Here is a 14,023-nt window from a genome sequence, read left to right on the forward strand (position 1 = left end):
TGTAATAAAATCTAATAGAAATCTCTCATGACTCTACTGACAAAGTGGTGGAAAGGTCAATATCTTTTGAGTACTGTATGCCTTGTACTGTAGATATTTTTCCTATGTTGTTTAATTTAACTTAATTTTCATAACCATCCTGCATTGTAGATATTGCTACTCTCATCTTACAGATCAAGAACCTGATAAATGCATTTTCTTAGAGATTTTCCCTGGGTCACACCACTTGTAAATGATGGCACCAAAATTCAGACTCATGCTTTCTGATGTTATATCTTGTATTCTTTCCACCTGATCATTCAGCCTTTTTTGTCACGAACTACATGTTCATCTCACCCCTATTTCTCTAAAACAGTAAATGCAGTCCTTCCCTTCTCCAGAGAGACATACTTAAGTACCTTTAACTTTTCCTAATATACTTGGGTCTGAATCAACTTAACATTCTGGTCTTTCCCCTCTACATGCCCCAGTTTATCTGTGTCCACACCCATAATTTCAAGTGTAGGTGGATAAGTAGATGGTATTGAGCCTCTTTATTGTTCTGGGTAAACTTCTATCACGTTAGGTAAAATTCAATTCGTTTTGGGAAGAAGATAAGAGGAAACTCATTGAACTTTAAGTTCTTTGAAAACAGCCACTTTTGACAAAAAATATTCTGCTGTTTGATGAACTTTTGCCATTGGTGTTTGTATTGTTAAGTGTGGATTTTGTATTTCTCTCTCTGTTAAATCCCCTTTTGTTAGATTTAGCCAATTATTCCAAGCTATTGAGGTCTCCTATCATCCAGTTTATTTAGTCTTTTCCCAGATACGTATCTTCATTCTATCAGTGTCCACATCCAAGGAGCTAATGTAAGTGTTGAACAAGGCCCCCCTTTTTCCCTGATATTATTTGGATAAAAGAAAATTGAGTTATACTTGTAGAAATTGATTATATTCTGATCTAGTACAGTAAGAAGAGCACTCAAAAATAGCCTGGAGCTGTTTTTTTGTCTTTGTTCTTGAGAACTAGCATATCTCTTTTTTTCAGCCACTCACAGTCTCATTTCCCAAACTATGAAATAAAAGGGTAAGAATTAGATGAGTTTCAAGGTCCTATTTTTTCCCAACACCCCAGTACTCTCTAATGTATGACCATCAGAGCTCCTAAAGGATATATTAAAAATATGTCTTAATTGCTTTTATTATTTTGATTGTGTGGATTTATTTAATTTTAACTTAAAAATTTATATAAAAATGGAAAGATGCAGGTCTTTACAAATTTGATAGAGGATCATAAGGCAATATTGGTATGTAAGGTCAGAAATAAAGTTACCAACCAAAGGCAAGTGATACTTTCTGTGCCTTGTTTGAGGTAAAGAATAATATTAATAAAACTGAAAAATGCAAGTTATTTTTTGATCAGATTCATTTTTAAATGTATGCATAGAAGTGATGCTAATACAGAACATTTGAAAAGTTGAATTTTCAATAATTAACAAAACAGTCAGTGGCTTTTTTTTCTCATCAAAGAGTTACCGTGATGCAATAATGTTAGTTTTCATATTTTCCCTGTTCTCAGACTGTTTAGATTTTCTTATGAAAATAGAAGCTTATGACAAGAAACAGATGTCTTTTTAACTATTATTTCTCTATTACTAAATTATGTTGAATTGTGAATTCAAACAAATCAGAAGCAGAAGCTCATTTAATCTGATATATTGTATACAAATCACATTAGTGGAGAAATGCTTACTTATCCTGTTCTCATCTGTTTACACAAACAAAGGCTAGGATGTCGTGAAATTACAAAGCAGTAACAAAGGGAACAAAAGAGAGAGAATGTGCAGCTGAAAAAGCCTTTTTATACACACTTTCTCATTCTTACATAAGCTTCATAATAGTAATACCTTCTTTTTATGTGGGCAAACTGTGCTTTCATAGTCACTGTTCATCTGTTCACCACAGAACCCCACGAGGTTGGTATTATGTGCCTTGCATTATAAATGAGAAAACTACGTTTCCAAGACAGTAAAGGACTCACCCCCACTAAGGTAACAAGATTGGAAACTGAACTCTGGTATTCAGCCTTCACTACTAGTGCTCCTGCCACTAGATTCCAGCTCCCCGTATTTACTCACTTGCTACTATCTAAACAATACAAATTATAAAAAGCAGGGATTCCTGCCCACCAAAACCAATAATTAGTTATATTTCTATCCATGAATATCATGCAAGCAGGTGGCAAAGGAAAGACTCTACACTAGGCATAGCATAAGAACAAGAGTTACAACCGATTTCTGTGATCATAGGGCACACAGTTTGTGAGCTTCAAGTTCTTTATCTCACATAATGGTTGTATAATTTCCTTCATAGGATAAAATTAAATAATGGAGGCAAAAGCACACACCTTAGCGTAGGTCATATGGTAGCAGCTTGAAAAGAGGTTGTTTCTGCTTTCCTATTCTTTGTATCTTGGGTCTGTTTTCCTTATCTGTGAAATGAAAGAGCTGGAATAATTTCATTTCTCCATTCATTTATTCATTCATTCATTCATTCATTCATTCATTCATTCATACAAGACATGTTTATTGTGTGTCTACTATGGTTTAGACACCGTGGTAGCTGCTTTTCAAGGCAAATGACATGGAAAATGCCAAGGCTACAGGGCAAGGAAAGAGCAAACGAAATAAAAGTAAATTATTTTTCTGGTTACTGGTAACCTCTGATACACCTTTGTGCTCTAAGCTCTATGTCTCTATATCTATTTACTCTGCTGGGGATGTGTGTGATGTGCAATCAGACTTTCTCCTTCACCTGTATCCATTTCATCCCATCATCAACCACAAAATGGTATTTACATGGAATACACACTGAGGCATTATTTTGCTCTGTTACTTCTTTTAACAGGATTTCAGTTTAGCCAAGGACGTTCACCAAGCATTTATCACGTGCTAAATTAACATGGTGTACGTGGAAGACACCAAAAATTTTAAAAACATACCAAAGCTTTAAAATATTTACTGTTATACATGAGTTAGATGTACATATAAATAAGGAACATAAATAAAGTATACATTCAGTTCTATAAGAAAATAAATGAAAGAGTTACTGATTCTGCCAAGGGGGAGGGGAATGAAAAGTCTGGGTGACACTTGAGCGGACTTCCGAACAGGCAGGCATTCACTCAGTAGACAGAAAGAAGGGCATGCTGGGCAAAGAAAATGTGAACAGGGTCCTAGGCACAGAAGTAAAGAAGAGTATATCATGGTGAGAACTAGTGTAGTTCACTTGGTGAAGAACAGATACCTGGAATGGTATGGTGGTTCAGGCTATCAGGATTTTAATATGCCTGCTTATCAGATTACGGAGATTAGGCTTTTATTCTCCAGGCAACAAGGAGCCAATTTAAATATGGTAAGCAATTGGAAATGGAATGGAAGGATGAGTGAGAGTCACAGATATGTCCAAGGTTTCCAGCTTAGGTAACTGAGGGGATGATCACATGAGTCTGTTAGAAGAAATAGGAAAGACATGATAAGCGACAGCAGGCTCAAGTACATGGTTGGGGAAAGGAGGCAGAAGAAATTATTTCAGTCTTAGACATGAATTCATAAGGACAGACAATTCATTAGAATAGCACTTGTGATAAAAATGTCTCCCATTAGAGGCTATTTGTAAATGAAACATAATTAATCATTTGTGAACATTCCATAAATATTGGACCTAGTCCTAATGGTGAATAGCAAATCAATTCTCTAGGGAAAATATTGTAACTTTTAATAAATTGCTGCTTCAAATGTGCTGTGTGCATCACACAGTGTCTATGCGGCTCTAAAATAAAATTCTCCCCCAGGAAGTGAGTTTCCCAGCATGCCAAGTTCCAATTAATGTTAAATAATAGCTAAATGAGAATAATTGTATGATGGCTTTGTTTCTGCTTGTAAAGGAGACAGATCTTTCCTCTCTGATGTGAGTACAGCTGACAATCAGAGAACAAAAATACTATTTATCAGAGCTGACCAAGTACAGGTTTTCCCTCACCTGGAGGCAGCCCTCCCAGTCACAGGGAGCACAATGCAGTAAGACGTGAAACGAAACTTTGTTCCACTCATTGCATGGATATTACTAGGTATCATTCCCAAATATGGCTTTATGCCACATATGGTTAGAACACTGCCTTTTATAGCAACCTTCCCACCTCACAGAGATGACCGTGGAAATCAGGATTGTCACTACAAGTATCTTTAAGGCTCCTCAAGGTTGTCCCCGGATGACCTGTAATCATCACTGTCTTAAGATCGCCACAATTAATGGTGATAACCATGAAGGCAGGTTGTATTATAGGAACTTCAAACAGCAAAACACTTTCAGAGCCTGGACCAAGTAAAATGACTCTGCAGCAAAATATCTCTGGTGATTCGTTTACTACTTGTGTTATCATCCTTCATGGTGACTCTGGCACATCAAGGCACCCTCAAGTGCCCAAAATGTTCCTTAGGACCTTGACAATTAAAGCAAAAGCAATAGAGGTTAATTTCAGCTAACGCTAAATAACAAAAATCAATATGGAGGAAAAGCATACTGGACATCTCTTCTTCACTGATTTGCTTTGTTTGCTGAGGAATGTTTACCAATTAGCTATTGATTATTTTATTTATTTTCTGTCTCCTTTTATAATGTCAAGGATAATAGATATATATTTTCATTTTCAGAAGCTTAGTACATCCAGTGTCAGTGCTCCCTTTGCACTAGTAAAGGCTTCCATTTCACTTACCTAGTCAGGTGGGCCCGCTCAGAAAGCCACCTGAGAACGGACTCTGTGGTTTTTAAGTGGAATGTGAGATGGGCGGGGAACTGTTACTCCCACCCCCTGTGCTGCTGCACCCTGTCGTTCTGGAATGGGCACAAGCCCCAGTACTGACACGTCTACAAGTTTCAATTTGAAAGTAAGTTGTTGCTGGGTCTATGTAGCAATCACAGTCTCTTTTAGCTCCTAATTCAATCTTGGGCAAATTGCTAGCATGCAAAAATGTGGTCGCCAATATCCACAAGAGAAAATACAAAAAAAGAAAAAAGTCCACTTCTAAAATTCCAAGCTGAATATCCATACATCTGGGTAATTGAGGGTGACTTCTCTTTAATTCACTTCTCAAGCGAACATGAAATGCTGTTGAACCAGAAAAAGGTCCCAAGCACACACTTTGAGGATGGTTTAAAATTGTGCAAATGTTTTATGTAAGTATGTTTGGTGGAAAGAGTGTCAGACAGGGCTGCCTTCTCAAATTGGCTTAGCGTAATCAATGACTTGAACTCCATCTCTTACTCATTAGCTTCTTCAGCTGCTTGAAGGAAGCATAAAAGTTTCTTGAAAGGCGATATATTTAAGGAGTCTGGAACTGTTATGGATGCTCTATAAATTGTAGTTATTCTCATTATTATGATGATTCAAAGAAAAAGGTCTATAATAAGGTATTTTAGGAAGTTATTTTAAATGAGCCTTGAGCTACAATAATGTGGCTAAAATTCGTACAGTCAGCCAAACAGGTTAATATTTTCTATAGCTGCCTAATAAAAAGATATTTTGGGGGGAAAATTGCATTTACTTAGAGTATGTCCCTCATATTTTGACACTAAACAAATGTAATTTATAAACCTTTTAATTTAAAATGTTTGGAGAAATGCTGACACCATCCCCATTAAAATAGTTCCGCTACAGGCAGTTCTCTGTTGGGTTAGGGAATGGCCTATTTGCAGTCTTCTGTGATGTTTTTGATGCATAAATATCCAGGAATAAATATCTTCTTGCATGTGGAAAGAAACGTGGTATCAGTAAAGGGAGACTGGATGGTACAGTTTCTTAAAGCAGAGAATCCATCTCTAAGGCTTTTTGAAAGAGTACAGTTCTATTTGTTTGATTTGAGGTGATTTATGATAAAATCAAAGGAAGCAAAACCATGCAAACAATTTTAAAAAGATTTAAATAGTAAGGATCACTAATTAGGTGGGAGTTAGGGGTGGGGTGTGGCAGATAGGATCAAGCAAATTATACTTAGAAAACTTATGCAATAATAAGAAGTAAGCATCAAACTTAACTATGAGATTCCCAGCAGTCAAGGCAAAAAGGGGATGCATGGTAATGTATGTAACCATCTATTAAAAGCAAGTACTCCAGTTTGAAACTATTTTTCGCTAGAGTGCCTGGGTGGCTCAGTCAGTTAAGTGTCTGTCTTTGGCTCAGGTCATGATCTCAGGGTCCTCGAATTGAGCCCCAAGTCAAGCTCCCTGCTCAGTGGAGAGTCTGCTTGTTCCTCTCCCTCTGCCCCTCCCCCTACTCATGCTTTCTCTCTCTCTCAAATAAATAAATAAAATCTTAAAAAAAAAAGAAAAGAAACTATTTTTCCCTAACTCTCTCTTCTCAGAGAAACTTAACACATATAAAAATATCTAAACAGCATGGTAAATAGTACCTTCACAGTACTAGGTATGTAATAAACACACACACACACTCATGCACACAAAATATTTTTAAACTAATGGAACTTTCCTTATGGAGTCTCTCAGTAAAAACCAAGAGCAAACCACACAGACTTTTCTCTGCTTCTCCCAAGACAGTTTATCACCTTATGACAAATTGCGTAAAACTAAAAAAGAGTGACATTTCAAGAAAGCTGGATCTCCAGAGCAGCCCAGATTAAAATTACCCATATTAGGGGCGCCTGGGTGGCACAGCGGTTAAGCACCTGCCTTCGGCTCAGGGCGTGATCCCGGCGTTATGGGATCGAGCCCCACATCAGGCTCTTCTGCTATGGGCCTGCTTCTTCCTCTCCCACTCCCCCTGCTTGTGTTCCCTCTCTCGCTGGCTGTCTTTATCTCTGTTGAATAAACAAATAAAATCTTAAAAAAAAAATAAAAAAAATAAAATAAAATAAAATAAAATAAAATTACCCATATTAGCTGCATGGGAGGAGGAGACAGAAAGCAAGAGTGGGCTGAGCCCCTTGGTTGGCTTATCTACCCATCACCAAGGACTGGAAGAAAAAGACCATGCTTGGTTGTTTATGACCTCCTACACAGGGGCCTCTTGACCTGTTAATTAATCCTCCCCTAGGATGGGGAGAAATTGAAAAGGATTGGTAAACCTAGCATGGGACAGAAGGGGCTGAAATTTCACCTCTTCCTCACAGCTGGCAGGTGCAGATGAAGACATGTAACTCTTTCCTTCTAGCTGGCAACTTTACTGTACTTTAGAAGCTGCAGCCTGTCCTGAAATAGTTGCTTTCTTTCATTTGTGAAAACAGGGTTTTCTGTTGAACCAAAGCGTCCTTATCAGCAGGACTCAAGTGTTATGGCCTTTTATGCTATATGCTCTTTGTGTCTCACTATGTTTTTGTTCTTCTTGCGTTGCATGATGGGGTATTAAGGTTAGAGCCCCAACAGAAACACCACAAGTCCCCACGAAGCGTAGGAGGATGATGGTCATCTCACATTGCTGGGTCAATGTGTAAGTGCTCCCTGCCTGGGAGGAAGGTGCTTTCTGGATTTTTATCTTCCAAAAGACAATGTCCTTCTTGTTCACAAGATGGAGTGTCTCCACTGTCAGTGTTGATTTCATTTGTTTTCATCATTTTATCTACTTGGTCATTATCTTTAGATCTAGTGACCTGTTTTTTAGAATAGTCTTGGTAGAGAACTTCAGGCCCTGAGCTTCCAACCTAAGCTAATTTAAGTTGGTTGTTTTTCATTTCAAAGAGTTATTTCATTCCTTTTTTTTTTTTTGTCCACCAAGGGCTCATATCTCATCTGTCTTCTCAATCTGCACATTAAGTTCAAAATTCCAGGATGTGTTTCCTTTCTTACAAGACTACATGGAAGGATCATGAAAGAAATTGAAATGTGTCTAAAGTCCTACTTTTAAACAAATAAAATTAAAGACCAAAAAATCTTTAGTGTGGGAGTGGTACCCTCTCTTTACACTGTTATTAATATGATGAAAACCAAGATCTTTTCCCAGCCCAGAAATGCTTTCCACTAAGGTTGTAAAGAAGGAAAACACCTTTCTTATTGAATAAACATCCAGAATGTGGTGCACATCACTGGTAATCTGCTGAGAGTTCACAAAGACAGAAAGAAATCTCACCCTTTAATATAGCAAAGCAGATTTATAACCCAGTTATGTATGTTCTCAAGAAAAACAAGAACTAATCCTCAAGTAAGAGGACTTGAAAACACCATTTGTCAGGCATAGTTCATTACAAATTCACCTGGTAATTGGGGTGACCATCTGTGTTAACTAATTGGCAGTTGGCTTTGTCCAGATGAAAATTAAGCTTCTCGTATCGTTATGGCAAGTAGTTTAGCAACCGGCAACACCTAAGTTAGACTCCTCCCCTCCCACAGAAACTGGGAGATAGGGGTGCTGTCTCCTTTGATGCTTACATTTCAGAGATGTCCTCAAAACATCTCAAAACATGGCTCCCACGTCCTCAAAAAAAGACACACCTAGGTCATAAAGACCTACCTAGTTTTTAAAGAGATTTATGTACATTTCAAAGAAGGAAGAAAGTCTACAATGACAAATTTTCTTGTGTAAATGATCAAGGGAAAAGGAGGGAGGGGAAATAGTTTTCCTAATTTTCAGGAGGGAGTTTTAAATTCCTAGGGTGTTGTCCCATTTTTTCATTTTTCTTAAAGTACAATTGAGAGGGATAATTTACAGAGTTGCTTGTGTAAACCTGATGGGAAGTTCCTTATATGATGTCCCTTCCTGGGCAGTTTGTACCACCTCACTGATTGCTCCTCTGAAGTCCCAGCTCTTACTATAACATTCCCAGCACACGTACAAGGATGCTTTGTGACCATACCAACTGCTTATCTTCTAATTTAAAAAAAAAGTAATAAGAGAAGTGTCGTGAGGTAGAGGAATGTCTGAGTACAAAAAAAAATGGGGAGAGGAGAAAAGGTGAAATGAATATCTACAATCTAGATGGATATAATTGGATTAATGAGAAGCCAAACAGCTTTTTTCGTCTGTCATTTATTCTCACTTTTACAATGTGAATGATTTTTAAATCACATATAAGTATTTTATAGAAGTATCTAATTTTGAAAAAAAAGTATCTGATTTTGTTGTCTTTATAAAAATGTATTTTCTCCTGGTCAATTAAAGTTTGAAAAAAACTTACCACAAATTATAAACTAATGAAAAATGTTGAGCTATAGAAAGATTTTTTGAGATTTTACTCATGAGCAAGTTTGCACAGTAAAAAAGTGAAGTTTGTTAGCTTTGGTTGGCTTTAAATATATTAATTAGAAAACGGTCCACAAATTTCTTATAAAAATTATATAAACTAAATGCAAGAATAATTCTTCCAATTGAGTTGTAAGTGCTAAAAGTAAAGCTTGAAATGCCTCTTTTTTTGATGTCTAGAAAGATGAGGGCAAAAAAGACAGCATAGTCTCACTAGATTATTAATCAGCCATGTATGATGAATGTTTCTCACCAAAATTTGTTCTTTTGGAAATTAACTCTATTAAACTTTCAAAATTTCTTTCTAGTGGAATGATAGCATGATTGATAATTCAACCTTATCGGTATTGTTAAATAGCAGAATACTCAGAGTACTAGTGAATCTTCTTCCAAACCCAAGCAGTGATGTGTATTTCATTTATGTTTACTGGTTGGTGGCATAAAAGGACAAGAAGCTTGTTTTGAGTTAAGCATATTACATTGCAAATGAAACTGAGATGTTATATAGTTTATCCTTTCATATTTGTTTGAAATATCTTCTCTCTGGCAAAATTTCTGCTTATGTGTCAGAATCACTCAGTCCTAAAAAGCTATCTGTAGTCATTAGAAGAAGCACTGGATTGGAATTTAGGAAACCTACAACCACATCATGTATCTGGTACTACCTGCACATGCCAGCTAGGTGATTATAAGCAATACAACCTCTTTTAAGTTCAGCTCTCTTAAAACATGAAGGAATTGAGTTGAGCCATTTTTTACTTCGTTCCTATTTCTAACACTCTGGTATTCTGCTGTTTATTTTCTAATCAAAAACAAAAGAAAGGCAAAGGTGCTTTATTATCAAGTTTATTCCTATTTTTCTTTCAAACTCTATCCAGTATCTTAAAATAGTCATATCTTTTGACTAAACAATTCCATTTCCAAAAGTGTGTCTAAGAAAATAATTCTGAATATTTAAACAATGTAAAAATATATGAAATTATTCTTAAGATATTCTTTGAGTGTTATTTAAAACATTGAACAATTTGATCCAGCCAAAATATTATGCAATAATGGGTATGGGCACATTATTAGATGCAATGTTTGTGAAGTGTTCATAATGGCATGGAAAAACTTTAAGGTTTGAGTAAACAAAGAAACAAAATTAGATAAACAGTATATATGACAGCATATAATTATATAAACATCATACACACAACCAAAACTATTTAACAAATGAAATAAATATATGCAGAGAAAAAAATAGAGATCAAAATATTAGCTGTAATTCTTTGGACACTGAAGATATGGGTGATATTTTTCTTGTAAATTTAAGACCTATGCAAATTTTCTTTAATGAGCAATTTATAACCAAAGGGAAAGAGAGGGAGAGAGATGGAGAGAGATTTAAAAGGCAGATTTTTCCAGTGGTGGATGATAAACATCACACAAAAGGACTCACAACAGGCAACAGTGAGGATTTTTTGTGTTTAGTGTTGTGCAAAATCAATTCAATAGATACAGCCCTTCATCTTTGGAACGACACTTCTTTAGTTACCGCGGTTATTTGAAAAGTTAGTGTTCTAAAAGGGGCAACTTCATTAATATTCAGGGCAGGCCAATAGCCTTGTGTGGTGAAGCAGTTGACTGCCAGGGCTAACTGCTGGAAGTGGCCTGTCAGTCAGTCAATGCCAGGATGGGATTAGGAGCTCCGTGTGCAGAGGGGACAGTGAGGAGCGGGGTGCAGGGGAGAGCAGCTGAAGTCACCTAATCTTCAAAAATGAAAAGTCAAAATTTATGAGCCCTTCAGTGATGCAATAAAATAAGTAATCAGGAATGTGTAGTAATGGCAGTTCTTCTGACTACAGATTAGTGAACCAGGAGTAAGACAATTGCATTTGTCTGACAATAACTGTCCCTCTTTGTATTTAAAGCTGTAATCCAGTCGTTTTGCTGCTGTTGATGCTTTGGAAGGGCATAGCATACGTGAGCTACAAATAGTAACAGAATAGTTTGGAATAAAGCCCAGGTTATGTCCTTAGTATACAGAGCATGGGACATGGCAGCGAAAGAGGGGATAGGTTCTGTGTTCCAAACTCTTAACGGAGAGAATCAATCAATACAGGAGAACCAGTGGTAATGAGTCCAAGTACAGTAAACATATCAGAGCGTATTTATGAAGAAAGGGAAAAGAAATAGAGCATGACCCACAAGTCACAGAAAATCATGTGCGAAATAGCATTTGAAGTTGGATTGCTTAGCAACCTTAATGAAACTATCCACAGCGTCAGGGTGTACACATTACTGTGATATCGTGAGAATTCTGGTAGAATTGAAGCCAAATGGTAACTTCTAATTTCTTGATTTCCTGAAGATCGTCTTTTTCTCTCTCTCTCTCTTTTTTTTTTTTTTTTTACTCCTTATAACCTAAACTCAAGAGAGTAAATCTAATGTTTAAATTGTTTGGGAAGAAAAATTATATAATCAGCATGTGAAAATATAGACTAAATTGAGTATCAAAAAAGTTGAAACTCTTGGCATGAAAAAACATAAAGATATTATGAAAGAAATAAGTAATATTAGGCATCCATTTTAACTGAAAAATCAAATACATTATTTTTTTTAAATGTAATGCTGAAGAAACAAAAAGCAAGAAAGAACAGCTTTATGCGTACATGAAGCATAATGCGGGCAAGCAGTTATAAGACAATGTTTAGAGACAACACGAATTGGTAAAGAGAAATGAAGGACTTCACATGGGGTCATCCCTGAGAGTCTTCTGAGGAATGCTAGAGACTTGGAGAAGAATCTGTCATCTCAGCAATTTTAAATGAACCACACCATCTCGAGCCTGAAAGAATAACTTATCTCTAAGCCTCTATTAACAGACCTGGCTCACGGATTTACCAAATTCAGCCTATATTAGAGATTCTCAGTGGATCTAGTGGAGGAGAAGGAAACACAGAATCACTAATTCTGTTGTTATCAATTATTAAGCACCTCTAGGACATTGTTCTGGGCACTGAGGATGCATTAGTTAACAAAATGGACAAAAATTCTTGACCTCGCCTTCAGGCATGAGGTAAATGTTAATAAATAAAAATAAATAATTAAATTAAGCATACATTAGAAGGCAAGAGGTGTTATAGAAAAAGTAAAAAGGGACAAGAGGGATAGAGAGTGGGAAGGTGAGAAGAGATGCAACCTTGAGTAGGTGGAGAGTGAAGACCTAGCTGAGAAGGTGATATTCGAGCTAAGACTTGAAGGAGGTGATGAACAAGTAAGTTTCACCTGGGGAAAAGTTTCACCTGGGTGGAGGGACTAGCAGCATAAAATCCTTAAAGCAGAAGCACACCCCGGTGTTAATAAAAAGCAAGAAGGCTGATGTTTCTGGAGTAGAATCAAGCAAAGTGGAGGGCTGGGAGGAGGTGAGAGGCCAAGTCAGAGAGATGCAATGAGGGTGCCAAATCTTGCAAAGCCTTGCAGACCACTGAAGCACTTTGGCTTTCACTCAGAGTGAAACCGAGAGCCTTGGGAAGACTTTAGACGAAGTAGTACCATGACAACACTTAAATTCTGAATAGTCACTTTAGCTTTATGTTGAGAATAGGTTATGAAAGAGCAGGGGAGGGACATGGGAAAACAGGCAAAAGATTATGACTCAAACAAAGTGGTAAGAGCTGAGATGAAAAGAGTGGTTATGTCATGGATATATTTTGAAAGTAGAGCCAACAAAATTACAAACTGAACGTGGACTGTGAGAGAAAGAGCAGTCAAGGATATTATTATCTACTGCTAGATAACATGTACTGGCTTAAAAAACATATTATTTGTTGTATTCAGCAATCTGGGGTGGGTTTGGTTGAGCGGGTCTGCTCTTTGTGGTGTCCAAATGGCTTCTGTGCTTCTGTATCTGGCACTTCAGCTGGGACTGGCTAGAACAACCCTGATGCCTGAACATCTTTCTCCATGTGGTCTATCCATGCAGTCAGTGGTCTCAGACTAATCAGTTTTTCATAGTGACCAAGTTCAAGAAGGAGGAAGAAGCTGCCTGTCCTCTTACAATCTAGGCTGAAAATTCTGCAGTGTCACATCTGCCACGTTATACTTATGAGAGCAAGGAATAAGGCCAGTTCATATACAAGATGAGCGACAGAGACTCCAGATCTTAATGGGTGGAAGGAAGGAATTGATAATGAGCAGACTAGCTCCCATGGAAATCTCTAAGGTTTCTGGACTGAGCAGCTGAACATACAAAGCTGCAGTTAAGTGAGATGAGCAATACTCATGGCAGAGATTGGATTGGCCAAGGCGCGCTGTAGAGATTAGGAGTTTGGTTTTTGTTAAAGTGGAGATATCTAAGTGAAAATGTCAAGTGGACAGTCAAATACCTAATCCAGAGTTCAGGGAGAGGTCCAAACTGGATGGGCACATTTGTGAGTCATCACTATGTAGACGATATCCAAAACCATGAGCCTGGATGACACCAAACACCACAGGGGTAATTAAAGGTAGAAGAGAGAAGAATTCCAAGGACTGAGCTCAAGAACACACCAATAGTTGAAGTCAAGATCTAGCAAAGGGGACTCAAAAGAAACAACTAATGAGGTAGACTAAGTGGTATGAAACTCAGTGATAAAAATGTTTTCGGAAAGATGTGATCAGTTGGGGGAAGTGTTCTTCAAAGTTCCTGGTTAACTAGTGACTTACCACCAGTCTCAGCACTGTGGAGACTGCTGGGGACTTCAACAAGACTGTATCCACCAGACTCAGGATCCTGGCTCAATCCTGCTTAGTTCACTCAGGGAGCAGAAAT

At 37.3% G+C, this 14,023-nt stretch overlaps 1 protein-coding gene across 13 annotated transcripts in view; it reads left to right on the plus strand.

The window, feature by feature from the left end:
* RALYL (RALY RNA binding protein like) overlaps positions 1 to 14,023 on the plus strand; it is a 711,504-nt gene that overhangs the window by 559,570 nt on the left and 137,911 nt on the right. The gene's annotated exons all lie outside the window — the stretch shown is intronic.

This window comes from Ailuropoda melanoleuca, chromosome 9, assembly GCF_002007445.2.
Source record: "Ailuropoda melanoleuca isolate Jingjing chromosome 9, ASM200744v2, whole genome shotgun sequence".
Lineage (NCBI taxonomy): Eukaryota > Metazoa > Chordata > Mammalia > Carnivora > Ursidae > Ailuropoda > Ailuropoda melanoleuca.